Source organism: Peromyscus maniculatus, chromosome 7, assembly GCF_049852395.1.
Source record: "Peromyscus maniculatus bairdii isolate BWxNUB_F1_BW_parent chromosome 7, HU_Pman_BW_mat_3.1, whole genome shotgun sequence".
Lineage (NCBI taxonomy): Eukaryota > Metazoa > Chordata > Mammalia > Rodentia > Cricetidae > Peromyscus > Peromyscus maniculatus.
The window spans coordinates 58,941,474-58,964,504 of NC_134858.1; positions in this window are offsets into that span (position 1 = coordinate 58,941,474).

Below are 23,031 nucleotides of genomic sequence, written 5' to 3' on the forward strand. Positions count from 1 at the left end.
GCGAAGAATTAAAACTATCACATTCAGGATGAGCATGGGGTATGTCAGTAAGAGCCACCCAAAAATGTTGGTAAAAATCCATTTTGAGAGCCAAATTGGTAATATAGGTGAACTGTAAAAAATGCATGTTTCCATTCTATTTATGTGTGTTCTACTTATGTGTATTCTGTTCATACAGAATAGAATACGATTCTTTTTATGTGTGTTCAATTCTATTCAAGCACACCCGGATATGTGCAAGCATGCTTGCCCTGGTGCTGGTTTGTGACTTAAAAATTAAATAGTTCCTGGGCTGGTGAGATGGCTCATCGTGTAAGGGTGCTTGCTGCCAAGTCTGATGACCTGAGTTCAATCTCTTGGATCCACATGGTAGAAAGAGAGAATCAACTCCTCAAATTGCCCTCTGACCTAGAAACACATGCTGTGGCAAGCACGCACCCACCCACCTTACCGCCCCCCAAACACATAAATATAATACAAAAAAAAGGAAAATTAAACTAACCTATGTGTGGACTGATGAAAAAAACCTGAAGTTACCCATTGGAGTATTGAAGAGCTGTGAAAAAGAGTTTGCCTTGTCTCCCTGTAATGTCACTAGCAAAGCTGAGATAGACTGTTCCTCGGGGCAGGCATCACAAACAGTTTTTATAGTTTTACTGTAGCTTTGCTTCAAAATACACATTTGTTTCTGTTTCTTCATGGGTTGATTTCTAACCCAAACTTGTTTCTGCCCAGCAAGCTGTGAGCGTCTGCTTTTTTTTTGGAGGGGGGGGGAGGGTCACAGACACAAGGACTTGCAGCTTTCTCCACTGCCAGGTTTGAATTTTTTTTTTTTTACTATGCCTTCTTAATATTTGAAAGCAGATGAAAAATGTAGATAATGAATAAATCATGGACTTTTAAAAAGGGAAAGGAAAGGAACAGGGTAGGGTGTGGGAAGCCAGAAACAGAGAAAAGGCGTGTGAGCAGGAGGAGGGTGAGGAAGCTCCGTGTGGAAATCCCAGTCTTCAGATGGTGGGGAAGGCTTGTGGGGGCTGAGTCTGCAGATGAGGAGGAGGGCTTGGGGTGGGGTGGGGGTACAGAATACAGGGACAGCTCCACACAGCCACTGAGGTCCCCAAGACTCTGTCCTGCTAAGGAATGCATGGAAGAGGGAGGGGAACCCGAAGGGGGAGGAAGCCTCTGCACAGAGGAGGATAGAAACCAGAACGCATGTCCCCAGCATCCCCTGCCCAAACACAGTCTTCGGGGCAGAGCACCGAAGCTATGTGGGATGGTGTGGTAGTTGATACTATCAACTTGACAGGCTGTAGAATCCCCATGGAGTGGTGCTACCCACCATGTGCAGTTGAATGAACTCAATCTGGAACCCCTCAAGTATACACGCGGCGCCATTCCACGGGATGAAGCTCCGGCCGCAATACGAAGGAAGGTGTGAACTGCGCACCAGCGTTCATCTCTGCTTGCTGACTGCAGATGCAATGTGACCACCCACCTCCTCGCCCTCCTGTTGCCATGCCTTCCTGCTGTGATGGACGATGTAGCCTGCAATGGAGCCCAAAATAAACCCTTCCCGCTTAAATGGCTTTTGTTGGGTGCTCTGTTGTAGCAACAAGAAAAGCAGCTAATGCGGAGGGGTGGAGGAATCCAGCCCGCGTGCGAAGTGCGCAGCGCCACAGCAGGAACGTGAGCCCCCAGGAAAAGCACCATGGCCAGGGCCCACTTTGGACCTTTAACAAAATAGTCATTGTGACAACTCTTGGGAACAAGGGTTCTCCAGGTCATCCAGACCCTGACGCCCAAACCTCTGAGGATCAGCCTGGGAACCTGCCCTTTTACCCAGTTCTTCATGACCGCTGGGTACTCGAAAGTTTGAGAAGTAATGGCTTAGAGAAGATCAAGGCACTAGTCATAATTTCAAATGGGGATTCCAACTTTAGGCATCTACTTTAAATGCAATGTGTCCTTAGATAAACAACGTCTACCTGGGTATGAGGCCTTCTGATGACTCTCCTTTCCAATGGACTCATCCCCCTCCCACTCCCACCAACGCTTCCCTGGCTCTCTCTTTGTCTTATGAATCAGTGAATGGAACCAGGGCTGTCCACATGAACATGAGTGTGGAATTACCCACTGGAACCAGGTGGACTCACACGTGGCCACACAACTAATGAGGCCCCCAGCATGTATCAATAACCAACCACTCCCCTGGGAGGGTGGTTGCCCGTGATGCACACAGATGCTTATCTGTCCCCACACTACAGAAACACCTTCCTTGCTGCTCCAGCATCCGGCAAATCCAGCCATCGTTGGTCCAGGTATCAGGAAAGCCAACCCTGACTCACCATGAAGTTCTGATGAGTTAATTTATCTTCTGGCCTCAGTTCCCTTGTTGGTGAAATGAAGGAGGTAAGCCTCCGTGTTCAGCAAGGTCCCTCCAGGCTACATAACTTATCACTGTGACTCATCTTGAGCCCCTGCTTCCACCCCACTCCCAGCCTCTGCACTGTGCCGAGCAATTGAGAATTCAATAAATATTTAGCTGATTGATGTAAGCAAACGCATAAAAGTCACTGAAAGGGACGTTAAGCTCCTACGAAACTCTGGAACCTTCTGTGGTATCTCTCTCCTGTGAATTCCCTCGGAGGGCAGCGAGCATAAATAAAATAGGCAGCTGAGGTTTTTTTTTTCCCTCTCTTTAAAGTCAAAGACCCATAAATCATGCATGTGCAGATTCATTTTATAATTAACATTGCTGGGTATATGTCTGTGAAAGTTGGGTTTCATCTGGGCGAGTTGTTCTACTAATTAAAGGCTTATTTTGTGATGGGAATCATTTTGTGGAAGCTGTGCACCCACCCTACTTTAGATCCGTATTTTTTAATGACCCACTGGCTTGGCAAAGGACGCCAACCGATGGCACCGTGAGGCTGGTGGCTTATTAGACTGGAACACTGCATGTACCTCCAGAGCCTTCATTCTCCGATGTAGCTGGTGGCAAGTGTGTTCTCCAAGTCTCAAGGAGGGAACCAGCAGGCGGCTGGGGAACAACTGAGGCCCAGGGCCTCCCACTAGACTAACAGAACCCATCTTGAGAACCCCATTTTATAACATCCTCCCCAACTTCTGTCTAGCCTCTCTGTCTCTGCTTGCCTTGGGACAGAGCTGTGGATGCACCTGCTGGGCTTGTGTTGAAGCACCTGGGAGGTGAACCTGCTTGCTGTAGCACTGAGCACCCCCTGGAAGCAAGAAAATTGGAAAGAGACAACTGTGATGAAGTCTTAACAGTTTTAATAATGTCCGGGACCATGGCGGTTGCCAGGAGATTAGCTGGGAAATGGAACAGTGTGTAATTTTTCCTAAGGATTCCATTAACAAAATCAAATGGGCAGGCAGGGGTGGGGGCCATGAACAGCTTTCTGAGGGCTTCAGCAGGAGGGAGTTTCTAAGCCCTGGGCCTCAAAAGAAGCTCTGCTGTGAACCCCAGGCACCCAGGGCTTTCTCTCTTCTTTCTCCCCATGGTGGTAGGGAGGCAAGGTGGGTCAGGAGAATGGGGAGACCCGAGTTCAAGTCTCTAGCCTGCATCTTCCTTACCATGTGGTCTTAGACAAGCTCACTGTGCATAGCTTTCTCTCCTGCACCCAGAGAGAACCTTACAGAGCTAAGGAGCAGACACAGTGGATTCCAATGCCCAACACAGTAGTTGGTACAAACTGGCCTTGTCACTGGCTTCCTCTTCAAATGCCACCCAGACTCACATAGGTCATCTAGAATGCTTGCTGCATGCCAGGCCAGTACCAGGTGCCAAGAGTGACAGCAGAGAAGGGAAGATCCAGTTGTACCCTCCAGATGCTGATCTAGTTTTAAAGAACCACCCAGAGGGCAAGGGTGTACCCAGCCCATGTCATGTCAACTTATCTCAAACACTCTGTGGCAAGGGACTCTGTGGCAGTTTGGATAAGAATGACCCCTATAGGTGACTATGTTTGAATACACAGTCACCTGTTGAAACTGTTTGGGAAGGATTAGGAGGTGTGGACTTGTTGGAGGAGGTATGTCATTAGGGGTGGGCTTTGATGTTTCAAAAGCCCACACCATTCCCAATGTCTCTTTCTCTCTCTCTGCTTCATGCTTGTGGATCAAGGTGTGAGCGATCAGCTACTGCTCCAGCACCATGCCTCCCTGCCTGCCTGCTGCCATGCTTCCCGCCTTGATGGTCATGGACTAACCTTCTGAAACTGTCAGCAAGACCTCGATTAAATATTTTCTTTCATAAGTTGCCTTGGTCATGGTGCCTTCCCACAGTAATAGGACAGTGACTAAGACAGGCTCTATGTCCCATTTTTTGGATGAGGAAAGCAGGGTTCAGACAGATTGTTGTCTGCCTTAGGCCACATGCTAGTCTAGCAGACTTCCAAACGGAGCACTCGCATCCAGGTTTGAAGTCCCCATTTCTTTCTCCAATATCCTTACCTGTCTGCCCCCCTTTTCCATCTCACTATTTTCCAATCTCCACTTGCTTTGGTCTTTCACTCCCCATTAGACTGTGTCCCTTGAGGAGAGCCATTTATCACAAGTCCTCTGCACCATCTCTGAAAACAGTACACACAGTAGGTGCTTCAGGGAGATTAGGGAAGCGCTGGGGCAGAGACCCACTCAGTCCTTAATACATCCAGACTTTCTAATGATGTCCCTGTCCCTCACCCTGCATCCAGTCTACACACACACACACACACACACACACACACACACACACACACACACACGAGAGAGAGAGAGAGAGAGAGAGAGAGAGAGAGAGAGAGAGAGAGCTTGCAAAATCTAATAACAACCAGTTTAAAAACATACTAAAAACAGAAAATTTATGTAGCATGACCCAAATTGAATTATACATTACAGCACTATAATTGATTTTTTAGAAGAGAGATTAAATTTATTTTATGCCTCACTAACTAACAGCTAGATTTACCTAATTGCTTAGAGTGCAGAGTTAGTATGACTCATTAAACTCCATACATGCTTGGGTACGCTGTGCACTGAGTAAAGCTTCCCTGCTCGCGGCAATTAACGGGGAGAGACCCGAGGCCGCTCCGGTAATTGGTAAGAACAATGCAGCCGGAAGTAGAAGCTTGTGGTAGGTGCTTGAATTCTGTCAGCAATGCAACTGTGGAACCTTCTGGTACGGCAACCCCAACAAACCAGAAACACAACTGGATCTCTCTTTCTCCCTCTCTCTCTTCCTCTCCCCCCCCCCCCTTTTCCCTCTCTCTCTCCCCTTTTGATGGGGAGAGGAGAAAGGAAAAAATATGGGGGAAGGCAAAATGGAAGCCTCATCTTGGATTAATTACATCCATCCTAACAGTTCTTTAGGAAGCCCCGCAGTGGCTGACAGCACGCAGGCAAAGTCCGCCAACCTGACAAAGAGCGAGTTTGGGTGGAATCAGAGAGCATGCCGTAATTATATACACATTATCAAAAAAAGGTAGCAATTTAGGAAAACTGGGGGGGGGGGTATGCTAATTTGGCTAGCAAGAGAAAATTAGAACTCTCTGAACCATTTATTTATTAATTATTATTAATAATAAAGAACATTTCCAAGTGGCAAGTGTTCCAGGCATGAGAGTGTTCCCTGAGTCCACATGCCCGGCTGGATGTGTTTCTGGGTTCTGCAGAAATCACTCACACACTGTTTCCCCCTCGTTGGAAGCCAGAATTTGGGTTTTCATACTCACTTCCAAGGTAGGGGAGGCAAAGAGCAGTGCCATGCTGCCCGCAGACCGGTGGCATTGCCCGGCTCTCATGTCTTCTACGGCTGTGAAACGGGAAGCCAGATTCTCAGGTCCCCGATCTCTAGGGCACCAGAGAAGTTCACTTTGCTGTAGAAGAGACACTATGGACACAAAGATGTCAGCCATTCTTATATCATCTGGACTGGACAACAGACTCAGGGAAGCATAGTGCTCCGAACACCCATGACACATCCTTGTCCTGCTTGCTTTCTACTGTTGTGACAAAAGCAGCTCGGAGAGGACAGGATTTATTTAACTTCCACTTCCTAATCGCAGTCCGTCACTGAAGCAAGCCGAGGCAGGAACCTGGAGGCAGGAACTGAAGCAGAGATCATGAAGGCACACTGTTTATTGGCTTGCTCCCCGTGGCTTGTTCAGTTTTCTTTCTTTGAGCACCCAGGACCACCTGGCCAGGGGTGGCTCCGCCCACAGTGGACTGGGCCCTCCCACATCAATCATTAAGAAAATGCCCCACAGACTTGCCCACAGGCCAGTCTGGTGGAGGTCTTTTCTCAATTGAGGTCTCTCTTCCCATATGACTCCTGCTCATGTCAAGCTGAAAAACAACAACCACCAAAACTAAACAGCACAATCCTTCTTTCCCAGGATGTGTAAGTGGGCATCTACCAACCTTGCCAAAGCTGTTTAGGCCAGGGAACCCAGCTTGCTGGCTTGTTCACAGGCTCATGCTTAGAGAGCTTTCTTCTACAGCCCAGGACCATCTGTCTGAGGATGGTACCACCAGTAGTCAGTGGGATCTCCTTCCTCAAACAGCAATCAAGATAATCCCTCACAGGCCAATTTGATTCAGGCAACCCCTTTCTCAGATAACTTCAGGCTGTGTCAAGCTAACAATTATAGACTAACCAGGACAGACTCTTAGCAGAGCCAAGTGTTTCAACCTGGTGGTCTATCCAGTTTTCCTTGAAAGGCTGAGGAAATCTCTTTCCCATGATCCAATTCTCCAAGAGCTGAAAGTCTAGCCAGAGGTGACAGAAACTAACATTTAGTTCATTGAGGAGAAAGAACATTCTAGAAGGTCCCCAGTTCTTACCTGACACAAAGATTAGCTCTGATCCAGACTAAAACATCAGAGAAGCAAGCAAACAGGAGCAGATAGGACACACCAAGGGGACAAGGACACCCTCCTCCGTGCCCAGCCACTGGGTTCACAGAGCAATGTCGCCTGCTGCTTCACCCCAGAGCATGATGTGTCTTCCCCAAGGCTACCTGGGCTAGCCAGAAGCCCAACAGGGTCGGGCTTGACCTCATGGACTTCCTCTACACCATGCTGTATTCATGCAGAACAGGGCCAACATGGCGAAGCAGGGACTTCCACAGCTGTGTGATTGACTCCGGATTCAATGAGAAATCATGAGGATATCAAGGCCTTTGTGCCTTGCACACCTGGGATGTCGCCCTGAATGGAGAAGCTTTTCTATGTGAAATCAAACCAAGCTCCCGGGCGCCTTAACAGTGCCAGCACAAAGATTCATTGGCAGCCTAAACAAACCTGAATCACCGGTGAATGGGGCGAATTTAAGACCTCAATTCTGTGTTTCCTGCTCACAGGATTGGCATAATTGAAATCCATTTGCTCTCACATAGGAGAGAGCTAAGAGTTGAAGTAACATTTAAAGAAGTCTCAGGAATCTCTTTATTTTGTCCTTCAGCCCTCAGCAGAGGAGTGACAAAAAGCGATGTCTAAATTGGCCCTATTTATATCCTCGGCAAGGCAGTTTCTCCGTTGGGTAGAAACTCCAGACTAGTAAGAAGTAGTTTGGGAAGAAAGTTGGGGAAGTCTTTGATAAGTGCATAGAAACTTGGGGGTGTCTTGTGATGGGAGCATGGGGAGGGGTGAGAGGCGAGCAGCTAGCAAGTGGGTTTTGCTGAACTTTCTGTAGCTAATGAATGCACTTAATGGGCACAGTGTTGGGTATCAATGCTGCATAATGATAATTTAATCTCGTTGGCCGAGTTTCTGTAGCTTTCCAGGAGAGAAAGGAGGGCCAGCGTGAGAGCAGTTAATCACGCTGCCTCTAGCCGCACTTCATCTGAAGTTTCACCGTGTTCTCTAAACAGCGCCGAGGGACCGTCATGTGCTTCAGTGAGTCACCATTGATCTAAAACAAGCAAGAGACCCGGGCGTTCTTCCTTGTACTTAAGCGGGGAGTTTCTGGTTACATGTGATTCAGAGCAGCACAGGGGCCCTAATCAAACAGGGATGGCAGCCCTGCTTCTCCGGGGGACTTTCTGCAGTGTCTGGCATGGACTTAAACATGCGGAGCACTATTGTAGGGAAGGGGAAACTGAGGTCCAGAGGACTGGGGGACTTGTGGACAGGGATCGTCAGTGGCGAAGTGGAGCCTGACACCCTCTCCTGCCTGAGGTAGTCTGTAATCTATTTTCTTCAGCAATATGCCCAGAGATCCAGCCAGAGCACACTAAGGAGGTTCCTGTTGTCTTCCCAAGGATGTGCTCTGGCCACCACGTGCCCTGTGAGAGATGCTCTGAGCCATCCAGGAGAAGTCCTACACACCTTACATCACCGTGCATGATCCCCTCCACCCGAGTGTGGGATCTGAGTTGAAGACCCTACAAACAGGTGGGCACAATGAGACCCATGGGTGGTTAAGGCAGCTGAACAGTGAGTAAGGAAAGCCCGTGGCGGAGCAGGTAGCCAGTCCTAGAGTTGGCCTACAGTTCTAATACCAAGACCCCCATTTAACAAGAGGTGAAATGGAAGGTGGATAGGTACAGGCTCCTTCTGGGGTTTGGGAGGATATTTAACATGAAAAATCTATAGGGGATGGAGAATACATGAACAATGGATGACCACAGGTATAAACATACACCACCCACCCCTTCAGGAATTAGTGATGCAACTTGAATTTATCATTATTATTACCGTGTATATACGGTATGTGATGGCAAGTGTGTGCCCCAGCACACGGATGGAGGCCAGAGGATGACTTTTGGGAGTTGGTTTTCTCTCTCTATGGTGGCATTGAACTTAAGACATCAAACTTGTGAGGTGAGTGCTTTTACCCATGAGCCATCTCTCCAGGCCAATGATGTAGCTGTAAAGAGATGTCTGTTGGAGACAATTTGTGTTTTTTCCCTTCCTCTTCGGTCTTTTCCTTTCCTCTTCCTGCCTTGCATGTCCGAATGTTGAAATTCTAAACTCCACCGCCATGGTGCAGGAGGCAAGGCCTTTGGGAGGTGACTATGTCACGTGGGTGGACCTCATGAGTGGGATTAGTGCCTTCCCGCCCAGCACTTGAGGACACAGCAGGAAGGCTCCACCTAGGCGTAAGAGGTCTTCTAAGATGCCAAGTCTGCCTTGACCTCTTGCACTCTGAGAAATAGATTTCTGTTGTTTCCAAGTCTCCCTAACTTGTGGTATTTTATTACCGCAGCCCCAATGGCTAAGAACTGGCCTTCCCTCCTTCCTTCCTTCCCGTTTTCCTTCCCTGCCTGAGGAAGTGAAAGCTTGGAGGCAGGAAATATCTTGCTCTCTAGTGCTTGTGCTGTGGGCTTCTCACCCAGCTCGGCATGTTGCCACCTTTGAAAGCGATGTCCAGAGCCCGATTCCTGTATCTGCCCCAACGTGCTGTGCCCTGCCGCCATCGACTCTGTCATTATTGTCCCTCCCAGCCCAAACCGGCTGAGCTCATCTCCCTCTCTCAGAGGTGGAGCCCATCCCTCCATCCAGAAGAAACCCTACAAACAGAATTTCATACTGATTCGAAACCCAGACTCCCCACACGGAACCAATGGCGTTACATGCTGTCTGGTTTCCACCCATGAGCTAAGTGTTACTTAATATCCATGCTCCAATATCAGCCTGATTTTATTGGGGATATTCTCAAGGGGGAGAAGAATTTCAGAAGGAAGCCAGCCCTGTAGCCAGGGACTTCTTGAACCTGTTCCTTGGACCTTCTCCCAAGCTAGCACTAAGGGAAAAGCTGGATCCTCCTCTGGATACTTCCTGGAATGGATGGACATTTGAGGGGTGGGGGAGGCCAAGGAAGGGAGAAAGAGCAAGGTACATGGCCTGCCTTTCCCTTCAGGTGGGACTCACAGACGGTGACCTGAGGTATCCCTCCTGGGGCTGGGGCTCATGTGGGCTCTGCACCAGCCATGCTGGCTCTGCCTGGACAGTGCGTGGCAGTCTCTATAATCGCTCTGCCACGCTGCCTTTTATAAAAGCCATGCATGGGGAGAAAGGAGGACAGTCCCATCTTTTTCCAAATGGAAGCATCATTCCAGAAAGAATAGTCAGTAGGCCTCTCTAAGGAGAAGATTAGAAACACACATACAGGAAATTAAACCAAGCCTGCTGAAGCCTTGGAGAGGAGCAGACTGCCTGTCCATCAAAGCCTCTGCCTGTTCCGGTGGATGGAACACGAACGTCCACTGAGACCCCAGGAAGCCTCTGTGGGCTGCTCAGCTGTGACATCAAGGCAGAGGGATTTGGGGCAGGGTGGCATGCCCTGAATGCATATCCTTTTGTCCACACAGTGGAGAAGGCAGACAGATACGGAATGGAGACCTCAGCCTTCCTCCCCAGCCCTTTGTCCTCTGTCCCCGTGAAAGTCTTGGAGACGGAAAATAGTTTTCTCCTGGCTGCCAAGAGCCTGTCTACTGCCCAGGCCCTCTCAGAGGAAGCCTGGTCCCATCCCCATGTCCCACATCCAGTTCTGCTTGGGAGGCCCTCTGCTGCCGCTAACCCTCTTTGTAGCAGCTGGGCTGTGCTCGACCCTCAGGCAGCCCTGGCTGCAGCCTCCTCCTCACCGGGGCATGCTGGGAAAAGCTCTGAGAGAGGGGCTCCCTCACACAGTTGTATAGCTGTCTTGGCCAGCGTCCTATTGCTGTGAAGAGACATGACCACGGCAACTCTTACAAAAGAAAGCATTTAACTGGGGACTGGCTTACAGTTTCAGAGGTTCAGTTCATTTTCATCACGGCAGGGAGCGTGGTGCTGGAGGAGAAGCTGAAGAGCTCTATGTCTAGAGCCACAGGCAGCAGGAAGAGAGAGACACTGGGCCTGGCTTCAGCTTTTGAAACCCCAAGCCTCACCCCAAGTGACACACTGCCTCCAGCAAGGCCACATTGCCTAATTCCTCTCAACGAGTGCCATTCCCGATGACCAAGCACTTGAATATATGTGCCTATGGGGCCATTCTTATTCAAATGACCACGATACCCCAGAAAGAAGGGTCTATATCCACATCTGCACACACACACACACACACACTCCTCTGTGTTGTGCACATATGCATGACATGTGAGTGTAAGAGTGTGTGTGCATGTCCCTGTGTATAGTTATGAGTGTACAAGTGCCACAGAGCTAGTGTGTGTGTGTGTGTGTGTGTGTGTGTGTGTGTGTGTGTGACCATCCAAGAACACATGTTTTGTCACCTGGGTTGAGACAGGGTCTCTTGGCTGACGCCGAAGCCAGGTGAGTTGAACCATGAGTGTCCAGTGTTTTAGCTGTTCCCCTGCCCCCATCTCCCAGTAAGGTGTCCTGGGATTACAAATGACAAGTTGTTCTTGGTTCAAGGCCAGTTTGCTGTCCATAAAACTCTGTCTCAAAGAAGGGGGGGGGAGAGGAGAGAGAGAGAGAGAGAGAGAGAGAGAGAGAGAGAGAGAGAGAGAGAGAGAGAGAAAAGAGAGAGAGAGATTAATGCTTCACAGGCTTGGTGTTCAATATGGCCACATGCTAAATGTAATGTGATCCCATCTCACAGCAGGAACTGACTCTTCTATATCCTCTTTCCCTGCTCTGCAGGATCAGTCTGGTCCAAGGTTAACTGTCAATCACACAGGTGTAGAAGAGCCAGCATGCAGCCTACCACCCAGTCTGTGCTAAATCCTTGGCGTCTCTGAGCCTCCCACTCCTGCCCCCAATCCCGTTCATCCTTTGGCCTGACACCCCTCTACCTCCTGACAACCTTCTAGTGTCCCTTCTTGGACCCCAGTGAGCTTTGCTCGCCCCAGTCCCCTGCCTAGCACTAACCTGGCTCAGAGTTTTCAGGTCATTTCCACCGCCACAAATCCTTATGACAAAGAGACAAGACTACCAGGCAGTGGCCTGGGGGTGGGAAGCAGGTGTCCAGCCCTTCCTGAACCCCCTCCCTCTCCAGCACAGGGTAGGACTCACCGTTCCTGCCTGAAGACCATCACTGAGGTTCCCCATATTCTGCAGACAAGGAAGGTCAGGCTGGCGACAGTGGCCATGATGTGTGAGACCATGTGTGAGACCATGATGGACCGAAGGCCTCGTCTGTGAGAGCTCCCTGCCAGCAGGTGGACGGAGGCATGGACCACGGGTCCCGGGTAACCTGCTTCCTGGGCAGCTCAGTGGTCAGCCCTGCAAAGCCTGCCTGTGTGTGTGTGGTGTGTGACGTGTGTTTCCATTATCCTGCACAGTCAGCATCTCCATTTATCTATCTCAGTACTATCTGCTCCCCTCATCCTCAACCTGCTGCTTCCTCCTTGGACTCCCGCATCCTCCTCAGCCTCCTGCCCTCTCTCCTAATCTTGGCAGGACACTCCAGAGAGAAACTAGGAGCTTGCTGCCGGTCATGTGAGAACTGGCTTTTAATGCCAGCCCACGTCCTTCAATGAGACACTCTTCAGGCTGAAGTGGGGGAATTATTTGGGATAGAAATTTTGGATTTTTTTTGTTGGGGGGGTGTCATATTTGAGAATCAAGCATGGAGGACTTGAGGCTGGGTTTTGGGAAGCCTTCTCAGTAAATCCTCCAGGCTATGGAGCCCTAGGCTTTCCACAGTGCTGGAGGTGCTGGAGGGTATGTGCCTTGCAGTGATCCATCCACTTTCATCTGTCTTTCTTGCTGTGGGCAGAGAGAGGGCAGAGCTTCCTGGAGATGATATGCCCCCGGGGCCCCAGGAATGGGAGGGGCTTCCCAGAGCCTGATTTGAGGGAGGGTATAGAATGGACCTGCAAGCCAATAGACATTGTGAGAACACTGCACAGTCCTCGGAACACCCACGGGCTCCTAGACAGGCTGGAGTGTGGCTTGTGGAGAGGCAAAGAGGGTGATGCTGCACCTTCTGGAGTCAGAACGAAGTGCTGGGTTGCTGGTGACCCGTGGGCAGAATCTGCTGTCCATTAGCTACACTGTCCCTCACTGTCTGCCATGGTCAGTGCCCTGCAAGGCACAGGGGTTCCACAGGCTCACCACCTGGTACGTGTGTGGTGGTATTGTGTTCCCCAAAATATTGTGTACCTTAATAAACTTATCTGGGGTCAGAGAACAGAAAAACCACTAGTTAGGCAGTGGTAGCACACGCCTTTAATCCTAGCATTCCAGAGGCAGAAATCCATCTGGGATCTCTGTGAGTTTAAGGCCACATTGGAAACAGCCAGGCATGGTGACTCACGCTTTTAATCCCAGGAAGCAAGCCTTTAATCCTAGGGAGTGGTGGTAGAAAGCAGAAAGATATATAAGGCATGAGGATGAGAAACTAGCAGCATTTGGCTGGTTAAGCTTTCAGGCTTTGGAGAAACACAGTTCAGCTGAGATTCATTCTGGATGAGGACTCAGAGGCTTCCAACCTGAGGAAACAGGACCAGCTGAGGAACTGGCAAGATGCGATAGCTGTGGCTTGTTATGTCTCTCTGATCTTTCAGTGTTCACCCCAATACCTGGCTCAGGTTTGATTTTATTAATAAGAACTTTGAAGATTCATGCTACATACGTGAATGAATCATCATCCAGGTCCTACAACCCCCAACTGAAAGTTCTGAGGAAATGGAGAAAAGGGGCCCAGTACTCACTCAGCGCCACACAGTGCAGTGGGTAAGGACATGAATTCCACATGCAGTGGTCAGTCTTAACCCTCCTCCCCTGCAACTTCCAACTGTGATACCTCAGGTGGGCATCCGAGTCTCAGGTTGACCATATCTCTTCATGAGTAGCATGGGCATATTGGACGTGTACATTCACAGCCATCTTGGGGTGGTGGCGGGGGCCATATCCATGGCAGCGCAGGTGTGGTACTTAGAGAGGGCGATGGCTCAGGGATCTGCAGTGATCAGGCCATCCTGCCTGCAGTCACAACTGCCCCTGTGGCCACTGCTGCTGTGTGTCCAGTGGCCAACGTCTCAACCTCTCTGGATCCAGGTTTATTTATCCTCAGGGAGATGAGAATAATCATAGCTGTCTCCAGAATTAAACTCCTCTTAGTGTTGGCAGCCAGGCAGCCATGATTATGGCTGACATATTTGTCTTAGTCAGGGCTTCTATTGCTGGGATGAAGCACTATGACCAAAAAGTAAGTTGGGGAGAAAAGGGTTTATATGGCTTACACTCTTGTATTGCTCATCAGAGAAGAAAATCAGGACAGGAACTCAAACAGGGTGGGAAACCAGAGGCAGGAGATGATGTAAAGGCCATGGAGGGGTGCTGCTTACTGACTTGCTCATCATGGCTTGCTCTGCCTGATGTCTTATAAAACCCAGGACCACCCACAATGGGTTGGGCCCTCCCCCATCAATCACTAATTAAGAAAATGTTTTATAGCTGGATCTTATGGAGGCATTTTCCCAAATGAAGTTCCCTCCATTCAGATTAATCTAGCTTGTGTCAAGTTGACATAAATCTAGCCAGGACAAGAGTCAAATATTTCCATTCCAACTGGGAAGGGCCGGCTCGTCTATCCCCTGGCCCCTTCGGGTCTCCCCCCAGGAGCTGGAATTGGAAGTTTGTAGCAAGCATGAGAGCACTGTACCTCTAAGCAGGGTCTAAAATGGACCATAACCTAAGCTGAGTTATACTCAGTTAAATGTGAATTTCAAATAAATAATTAAGTTTTTTAATGTAAGTATATCCCAAAATATTGTGTGCTGAAAAACATTTTTCTCTATTGTTATGTGGAATTCACCATTAAAATACATAAATGTATTTGTTTGTGTGTGTGTTTATTTGTTGGCGGTGCTGAGGATTGAACTTCCGGCCTTGTACCTTGCACATACTAGGTAAGTGTCCTGGCCTCCCCAAGCTGTATTTTGTCTGGTAATCTCATCTACATATTTGTTTCCCTTCTAGAACAAAGCAAGAAAGGGACAGGAAAAAGACAGAGAGGATGGAGGGGGTCCAGAGAAGGGCAGGGCTGAGGAGAAAGGGCCCTCCCTCTCTGCAGCGGCTTCCTTTCCCCTCACCGCCTCCCCCAGCAATGAGCCGTGTACAGGGCAGGGGATAATGGGCACGTCTCGGAAACCTGAGTGTGCTCTCTGAAATGTCAGCAGAAATAAACCTGGCTGATCCTCTTCGATGGCCCGTCACATTAATATCCCCGAAATTCCAAGCGGATTAAAATAACCGCGAGCATGACACCGTTTGGTAGGCCGGGGGATTTGCTTGGAAGAGGAGGCCCATTGGCGAGCGTTCTCCTAATTGCCGCTTCGTATAAATAGAGTGCTCTTTAATATCGCCACCAGCCCTGGCTGACAGATTTAGATCGGAGCTGTCGAAGTCATTAGTGCCCAGGCCGTGGTAAACCGAGGCTCTGTTAGGGCTGTAAATGGGATTCTCACGGGCCGATCAATCTTACCAAAGCTGCCAGTGTGTTGCTTGCTGATCTGCAAGGTCCTGAGTGGCTACAGCTTCCCAGAAATGCGCTTGCATCTGTCAGAATTATGAGCAGCTGGCAGCTGACTCAAAGGTCATATTTGCTGCTAGTGTGGAAATAGAATCTCCCCAGTACAAGAAATGCTACTTAGCAGTATATCAATTGCAGGCGGGTCATTACAGGAGTGTGTGTGTGTGTGTGTGTGTGTGTGTGTGTGTGTGTGTGTGTGTGTGTGTGTGTGTGTTATAGCCTGGCTTGCCAGGGACACGCTTTCTCTGGGTCCACACTGGGCTCACAAGCAGGTGTTCAGATGAATAAAGTTAAACTGTGATGAGTTCCCAGTGAACTTGGCAGTGTGAATGTCCTAAGGCCATTCTCCTTCTGCCATCTAACAAATACACAGTGTGTGTTCATACTGTCCTAGGCACTCTTCTAGGCACAGGGCAGAGACTTGGTCCAGGCCTCTCTTATTTATTGGCTGTGTGGCTTTGGACACACTGTTGGCCTCTCTGAGCCTTGGGTTCATCGCCTTTAAGTGGAGCTTATGATGCCTATTATTGGAGAGTATTGAGAAGATGGAAGGCCAAAAAGTACCTGAAGTACCAGGAGAGATCAAGCTTACTAGGCACTGTCAAGGATGGTGTGGTAACAGATACCCACATGGGCCATGCAAGGGGCAGATGGTAAGGGCAGGGAGAGAGCTAGCCTGGTCTGAAGGGTGTCCGTGGATACCCTGTGAGGAGTGACTGAAGGCCTTCCAGGCATGCCCAGCTTTTTGACACTGTGGCAAGGCATTGCCATCTGCAGAGTTCATGCAAGAGAATACATTGGGGCTTTAAAACAATCACAGGAGATCTCCCATCCAGGCGCCTTCAGACCCCCTTGAAAGGATTTGTATTCTGGCCTGTGCTGTCTAGAGACCACAGCTTCCTAAGGCTGCTTCTTCCTACCTGGAGAAGGGCCTCCTTCCTTCCTGAGCTTTAAAGGGATCTCTTCAGATCCACACAGTTGGACTGTGTGGAGACACCTGCCCTGGCCTTCTCCAAGGGCGTGGCTGTGACTGCCTAGTTGAAGTGGGTCAGGAGCTCTGTCCTCTTAGTCCTTGCTTCTGTGAAGAAGCAGTTTGTGATGGAGAGCTTGCTTTTGTTTGGTTTTTAATAAAACCTGCTTGTTACACGAACATAGGAAAATTAGATACAATATATAAAGAGAGAAATGAAGATGACCTATGGTCTGCCACCGAAAGGTAACACAGTAAATACTTCGGAATGCATTTTCCATGTTACTTTGGGTCTCTTTCCTTCCCTTGTATTGATGAGGATTGACCAGCTGGATCTCAACACTAAGGGTTTATCAATTCCACTGTGAAAATGTCTGTGAGTAGGGCAGCCTGAGGCAAGGCTAGACCAGGGCCTTTCTCTAGTCATGAGCTTCCTTCTCAAACCCCAAAGAACATCCAGGACTCAGCTCGTAAGTTTCCCAAGGTTCATTCCATCTAGTCTGGCCTCGTGTTGCATGCCCTCCTCTGAACCAATGACTATGGCTGGAGAGATACGAATCACTGACTGGCTTAGGTTAGAGTTATATACCCCACTGCCAGCATCTGGCCTGAGCCAACTGGACTTAGCTGAGAAACATCTGGGCTGGAGAGACAGCTCAGCAGTTCAGAACACTTGCTGCTCTTGCAGAAGACCTGGGTTCATTTCTCAGCACCTGTTTGGCCGTTCACAACCACCTGTAACTCGAGCTCCAGAGGATCTAACTCCTTCTTCTGGCCTCTTCAGGTACCAGGTGTGCACATGGTGTACATACACGTGTGCATGCAAACAGATACATAAAATAAAAATAAATGAATCTTTATAAGAAGCAGCAGGCCCCAACTTCAGCAGGCAGGGCTTGGCTAGCCATTGAAGAAATGGATGCAAAAGGAATGAAGCGCTCAGCTCCCAAGAGCCTGCTCAGGAGTTGGCCGTTGGTGGAATGGAGACTGAGGTGGGGATCCCTGGGATGCTGACATGCTGACCCAGGATGACCTCTGCCAACTAGAGGCCCACGCATCCTCTGCCCTCCAACCTGTCTGGGGGAGCCGGATGCTGACCCACCGGAAGCAAGGTGGATGCTCCTCCCACCTGCCAGCGGCCGTTCTATGAAGAACTGTTCCTTCTTATCATCGTGCCTACCCTCCTCTGCCCCCACCAGGCAAGACGCAGCAAAGGACAAAAGCCAGAGAGTCCAGAGCAGGTGGGATATGCATTCTGGGAAGAGCTCTTCTCATTGGGCAGTCTGAACCAGTCAAGAGAAGCCATGACCACTAGAACATGCTGGGAAATGCCTTCCCCCATAGCAACCATCCGGGCAGGTGGCAGTTAAGGAGTCCCATTCTAGACTGAAGATTGACCAGGAACAGGACACTAAGCTGGAAGGCCTCACCTCAACCTGCCCCATTGCTGGCGGGAGGAGACATTCGCTCACCTTCTTAGTGAGCTCCATGGACGAGAAGCCCCAATCAGTTTATTTTTTTTAATTGTGTATTGTTTTTGTTTGTTGTGAGAAGGTCTTTCTGTGTTGCACAGGCTGATCTCAAACTAGCTGCAGTCCTCCAAGGTCGGTCTCCCAGGTACTGGGACTACAGGCCTGTAGCATCACACCTAGCGCATGTCTATTCACTCTATTTAAAGGGAGCAGGAGGTCCTAGGGAGGGGGCATTCATTTCATTACAGAATGAAATAATGAGACGGTGCATCTAGGGAGAGGGATGGCAGACAGAGGATGACAAGCTGACTATAAACATAACATTTGACTTAAAAACCACCTTGGAAGTAATCAAGATGACCCAGCAAAACAAATCAGCAAGACAGAAGAAAGAAAGAAGAAACTTGGCCAGTTCTCCTGGGGTGCAGAGAAAAAAAAAAGAGGAAGAAGAGAAGGAGGAGAGGCATGGGCTGGGGCTGGTAGCTGGAATCCAATCAGAGCAGGCCTTGGCGAGGCTAGTCAAGGGGAGAGAGGAGCCACCTTCCAGGAGGAAGAGAGGTGGTCAGAGAAGCCATGCAGGGTTGGAGAGAGCTGACATGGGTCTCTTCTCCCCAGTTCGGCTCACGTGCCTGGGGGTGTCACTCCCCAGTTGCCTGGCACTTGGTGGTCTGTAGGCTCCAAGTTCAGTGTTGCTGTGGATTTCAGAGACTGTGGGGTGGGAAGTGGCAGCACTGGAGTCAAACAAGCCACACAAGCTGGAAAACTGGGACACTGGGAAGACGCTGGGTGAGCTGAGAAGAAGGCAAGAGGTCAGCAGAGGTCAGCAGAAGTGAGCAGAGGTCAGCAGATGTGAGCAGAGGTCAGCAGAGGTAGGCGCCTTCTTCATCCTGCAAAAGATGGAAGTACTTCCTGTTGATGCCTATGATGAAAGAAAAATAGTTTTGCCCAGCAGATTACGACCCATTCAGGACAACCACCCAAGTGGGAGTCATCAGCTCAGAAGCCCCAGGGATCCTGATCCGGCCAGGCTCAGCATGCTGACCACTGTGGCTGTGACAAATATCCTGACAATGAAAGTGACTTATGGGGAAAAAGGTGTGTTTGCTTCACATTTCCACATTACAGTCTGCTCGGGGGAAATCAAGGCAGGAACCTGAAATGTCACATTTCAGAGAGCGAATCAACAGGATGCTTGCTTGCTTGTTCTCAGCTAGCTTCATCCTCTCTTATATTGTTCAGGACCCCTTCTAGGGAATAATGCCACCCACAATGGCCTAAGTTTCCCTACATCAAGTAACAATCAAGACAATCCCCCACAGACATACCCATAGGCCAATCTGATGTAGGCATTTCGTCATTATGACCCTCTGTCCAGGTGGTCCTAGGTTATATCACATTGACAGTTAAAACTAAGTACATAACTCAATGTGACTTAGAGGGCTGCAGGGTGGCTGACTTTGAGGGGCTGTCGAGCAGTGGGCAGTGGCTCTCAGCTTCTCCTTGCCTCCTCATCCAGCCTCTTCATTGTCCAGAGTTCACCCTCTGCTTCCTCCTTCCAAGAAAGCCCACTTGGCACAAGGCTCAGTCCGCCTTCTCTGGACACTTCTCATCCCCCCTCACTCCTGCAGGGGAGGAGGGAGCTGCAGTGCCGGTATCAGAAAACCTGGCATGCTCAGCGACCTGATGTCCCCGATATCTCAGAATGCCAAGTCTGTAGAGACGGATCCTGGCATGATTCCACTTCCCCCAGGGACAGTGACATCCCACCAAGACTTGCAACAGCCTTCCACAGGGATGGCATACAAGATTGTCGGCACAGGGAAAGAGAAAGACCTGAGGGAGAAGAGGCTACAGTGAGGTGTAGTGAGGTCAGATGGCGGGCCTCCTCTAAGGGGATTCTGATAATAAAAAAAGCCCAGAACTGTATCGAAATCCACACTAGATACTGGCTGTGCGGCCACCTTGACCCCTTCCCTGTCCGATGGACTCTTGTTAACTATCCTCTTCCAAGGGATTGCATCTGAGGCATGTAAAGAAAATCCCGTCTCTCTCTGTCTCTCTCTGTCTCTGTCTCTGTCTCTGTCTCTCTCTCTCTCTCTCTCTCTCTCTCTCTCTCTCTCTCTGTGTGTGTGTGTGTGAGTGTGTGTGTGTAACCCCAGCACTGGGGAGGTGGAGGTAGGAAGATCAGAAAACTAGGGTTATCCCCAGCTACACAGTGATTTTGAGGCTAGTCTAGGCTACATGACAACCTGTCTGCAAGTCAATTAATTAATTAAAATAAACAGCAGGCTGAAAAGGAATGACCGAGACCAGGCGTGCCGAGAAGCCTAACACATACTGTGTACACCTCTAGGGCAGGGGCCATCCTAGGCCAGGGCCGTGATTCAGAGCAGCCCGCCCAAGGAAGTAAAACCTCAGCAGAAAAGTGGAGAGAATGCCTGGGGCTACACGAACACTGATTCAGCTCGGCCGCAAGGTTTACGGTCTCGGTTTCCCTTTCATCTTCCAAACTCCTGAAGACTGAATAAATAGCCGCACTTCACAGAGAGACCACAGAAGCTGAAAGAGGGGCCCTGCTACTGCAGCGCAAGATGACCCGGATTCAAACAGGGGCCAGCCTGGTTCCAGGGCCCAAGTTCATTCTTTGCTCAGGCAGCCTCTTTGGAATAGCTATGGGGCTAGCATACCGAGCTGAGGTCTCCCTCCCTGCTGGTCTGAGGCACTTTCTCCCTTGCTATCTCGCCCTTGCTCGTGATAGCACCTGCACATCCCTGTTGGCAGCAGTCACCTTAGGCATCTGAGAGAAAGGCTAAACTGAATCCCGTGTGAACCTTGCCATCAAGAACAAGGTGGTCATTCCAGCTCCGGCCTTCACAACCATAGCCGTTCTAAGGCGTCCACTGCTCTGGCTGTGGCCTGACATGTCTACGCCTCTGTAAGTCTTCAGTGCTCGCTCACCAAGTCTGGACGCAGAAAAGGACTCCGTTCCCAACCTGCCCAGAGTCTGTGGGCCTCACCTGCGGCCCTGTCGGGGAGCTGTGGCCTCTCTCACCAAGGTGTCTTGGTTGCAGTAGTGAATATGCAGCATGAAGGTCATAAGCGGGAGGCAGACACAGGCATGCCATGAGTTCAAAGCCACCTGGGCTACAAAGGAAGATCCTATCTCAAAAAGAGAAAAAAAGAAGAAAAAAGCAGTCATCAGGTTGACAGTTCAGGGCGTGTGAGTCCTTCCAAGAGGTGGGCTCTACCCAGGACTCTGCTGCTAGGGGATCTCTTTGGCGGGGAGTTTAACAAGAGCACCTCTCTGCTGAGACTAGGCCAGGAAGGCCATGGCTGGGACTAGGCCAGGGAGATGGTTCCAGAGCCCAGTTCTGACCTCCATTTGTCTTGTTCGCCCGTTTTGAGTCAAATGAAGAAACAGAAGCCCAAAGAAACTACCAGGGAAGACTCAGAATGACCCCAGGGTTCTCTTGCCTCCCAAAGTGGCCCATTTCATGGTGTGGCATGACCCCATGCTCCCTGGCTGGCACCTTAGTCAGAGCTTTCAGGGCCACACAGGAGCCCTGCATGCACCTGGGCCTCCTCTCCTGTGAATACCAATCTTGTCTGCCCTCAGCTGGGGCTGGAAAGGCTCCAAGACATTGACCAGAAAGGAACCCCCAAAGCTGGGCTACCCCCTTGCGGTACCCCCAGCACCCTGAGTTACCCTACCTGGGCCACAGCCATGTTCTCATCTCACTAGGGGGACCCTCCCTCTGCACCCCAATGCTTCTTTTCCTTCCTCTCTTCCTTTCACCCTAAAACGGCTTTTGCAAGGGTCAGGAGCAACCAACATCCTTCAAATCACAGTTCCATTGAATTCTGGCAAATGGCATTTTCATAGAGTCAGAGAGTCTGAGAACTTGAAAGGATCTGATTGATGGTTTCAACCAACTCCCTCTTTTAATAGATGAGGAAAATTAATAGATGGGAAAAATGAAGGCCAGGGGGAGGTGGCTCCCTCTGGGTCACGGCAAGTCGGCACAGGGCCTGGGCAAGCTCCGTGGCCTGACCACTCAGATCCTGCCTCTCTCCCCACACTCCTTCCCACAGTCCATTCTGGATCATGGAAATCTAGTGTAGCCAAGATGAAGGCATGTTTGCCTAACATGTGCAAAGCTCTGGTTTCAATCCCCAGAACCACATAAGCCAGTTATGATGGTCCGTCCTTGCAATCCCAGAACCAGGGAGGCAGAGGCAGAAGAATCAGAAACTCAAGTCATCCTTGGGTCCACGGTGAGTTTGAGGCCAGCCTGGTCTACATAAGACCCTGTGTTGAAAACAAACAAACATATAACAAAGCCAGTGTCCTAAGAAGTGTGTGGTCAGGGTCAAGGCTGGTGACAAGGTTGAATGTTTACTGTGGCTATAAAGTCATTTAAGGCAGAGGGGATCCAGGACTCAGTGACTGACACACAGGCCCAGGATTTCTGTAATCCTGATATTTTTTGAAAGCTAGAAAATGCAGGTTTTGCTTGTTTATTTTTGTCTTTTAACTTGTGTGCATGTGTATGTACTGCATAAGTTTGCAGGTGTATATGAGGGTGCATGTGTACATGGCAGGGGCAACATATATGTGCATGTGAATGTATCTTGTGCGTGTGTGTGTGTACACACGTGAGCGTGTGCACGTGTGTGTGTGTGTGTGTGTGTGTGTGTGTGTGTGTGTGTGTGTGTGTGTAGGCCAGAGGTTAACATCTGGTGCCTACTTAAATTGCTGCCCACCTTATTTCTTGGACACAGAATCTCTCATTGAACCTGTGACTCCTTGATAGGGATATACTAACCGACCAATGAGCTCAGGCATCTCACTGTCCCCGGTGCCAGGATTACAAGGGCATGTCATCACTGGTGGCTTTTTTTGCTTGGATTCCGGGACTCTACCTTGGGTCCTTGCGCTGACACGGCCAGCTCTTTACTCCCTGGTCCATCTCCTCATCATCAGGTGTTTGTGTTTAAGTATAAAACCTTTCCATTTCCAAGCAAGAACCAAGTCAAATTTTAAAACCCTCAAGACTAATCTGTGGCCTCCAATGGAGTCCATCTCCCTTTCATGAACATAAATAAACAGAGGCACCGAGCAGTGGCCCATCAGTGACAGAAGTCCAGTGTAGCTAAGTCACTCTTGA